This window comes from Homalodisca vitripennis, chromosome 1, assembly GCF_021130785.1.
Source record: "Homalodisca vitripennis isolate AUS2020 chromosome 1, UT_GWSS_2.1, whole genome shotgun sequence".
Classification (NCBI taxonomy): Eukaryota; Metazoa; Arthropoda; class Insecta; order Hemiptera; family Cicadellidae; genus Homalodisca; species Homalodisca vitripennis.
Genome location: NC_060207.1, coordinates 143,957,494 through 143,959,740, shown reverse-complemented (window position 1 = coordinate 143,959,740; position 2,247 = coordinate 143,957,494).

The following is a 2,247-nucleotide window of genomic DNA, read 5'->3' as shown; positions in this document are numbered from 1 at the left end:
TACATCTAGCCTATCCATAGAATCGCAGTACCACTTTGTAAGAAAATCTAAAAAAAAATGATTATCACGCATATTTAAAAAAAAGAAATATCAATCCTTGAGTGTTTATTATTTTAATATTACGTATTCTTTGTTTGTTTTATTCCATTAGTCCTAGGAAAATGGACTGTAAAATTATAAAAGTAATGAAAAATTACAATTGTGTCATATTTAGTTATATTTCAACAAATTGATAAACATCATTACAATTGTTTTCACAATATCAAACACAAAATGAAAAACAGCAGACAACGTACCATAACTTTGAACATAACAAATAACTCCATATAAACAAAATCGGCGTCAACTCTTTACATGCAGCGTCAAATGGACCTGCTTTCTCCGTGGTTAACTTGTTGGCGGTCAGAATTGACACGATCATCACGAACAAATAATGTGAGGCGATCTCCTTCACCTGAAAGGACTATGGTCCGGCTATTCGGGAATTCCTGACTATCCAGAGTGACAGACTCCAATGGCCTATATCGCAAGGTACCTCGAGGATGGTGCTGACCAGGTCGCTCTTGACAAAGGTTGCTGCAACCCGCAGAATCCAGACTGGCTGGGATGCTTTCATGTCTGATGCTCCACTCTTCACCGTTTACGACCTCTACCAAAATGCACCTTTACACCTCGATCATACGGCCATCACCTACGTCGGCCCTGTGTGGTACACCCGGTTGGCAGCTACCCCCAGGAAACAACTAGAATCATTTCAACACAGGGCTGTTCGTTTCCTACCTGAAACCCGTTGGTTTGATCGGAACAATGACATGATGCGCTCCTTTGGCATCCCGACGCTGAGCGACTACATCAAGACGCAAACTCGGGACCTCTTTGACTCGGCTGATTCCTCTTTTGATGCTGAATAAATAAACAAGAAGCGTAAAATTTCTTCTCAATTGATCACGCGCCTGCGGTAATTGTTATGCTGAACCGGAGGAAAATTCACATCAAAGATTTGTTGTAATCCTCTTCGGGTAATGATGTCTGTTGCATTATTATAAATGTCGACAGGCCACTTTCAAGGGTCACGAGCTAGAACTGCTGTGTCTTCAGGTGTATGTATAAAGAATTTATATGGAATATGAACAATATGCCTATGAATATTTATGAAACAAAAAGAAACCAAAAATCACACAACTGTAAGCAATACATAGACAAAACTAATTATACAAGTTGTTCACAAAAGAGTGTCACGAACTTCTGTGTCTGGTAGTACTCATCATTCTAAACAGATAAGTTTTTGTATAAACTTTTTATACACAGTAAGTTAATATCTCTAGAACTAGTGAAGCTACTATATACCAAAGTTCGCTCATAGGTAATTATAAATACGAGCCAACTTGAAAAAAGTGTTGGTGATTTTGCTTTAATATTAAAAAATTTTTACCTGTTTAAATTTTTCAAAGTCAAATAAAAATAACCAGTATAATTATAACAAACTTACAAGTACCAAACCAATTTGTAATTTTTAAACAGTTCCAGCGGTACATTTTCCACCAAAATCTGTCAACGCATAAGCGAGCACAATCACTTTATACGTATGCTTGCACAAGCCGGGAGCAATAAGATTTTGGTAGTTGAAAGGTATCAGATGTTTTGAATCAGTTATGAAAAAAATAACAAAATGCTTTCTATATTTCCATATTCATATAAATTCCAACGGTACTTTTTCAATGAAATCCGTCAACGCATAACCGAGTGCGATCACTTTAAAGATACGCTAGCGCAAGCCTGGAGCAACAATCAGCAGATACTTCTCAGTTGTGACATGTTTGTATATATTTGTATTAAAATAAGATTATGTGAATAGAATGACGTATTAATTAAGGCATAACACTTTCCGGTTGTTAGTAAATGCCATTGACGAATGTTGGTGTGGCACAAAGTTAAAGATATGTCTACTTATCTTATTTTTCTTTTATACTCTACGTCGCAAGGAAAACTATATACAGGGTGATTCATGAAGTTCTCCCCCCACTTCTACAGCACATTGTACTAGTAAAAATAATGAAAAAATGTTATATAAACATAGGTCCGAAATCGCTTCGTTAGCGAGTTACAGCTAGCGAAAGATTTCGCCTGAATTCCTGGGTAAAGAGTAAAATAAAGCCATACTGAACTTTTGGAAAGGTTAATTAAGTAAGAAATATCGTGGATTCTTATGTATTTTTACTTGATAAAGCTAATAAAATAGGTTTCAGA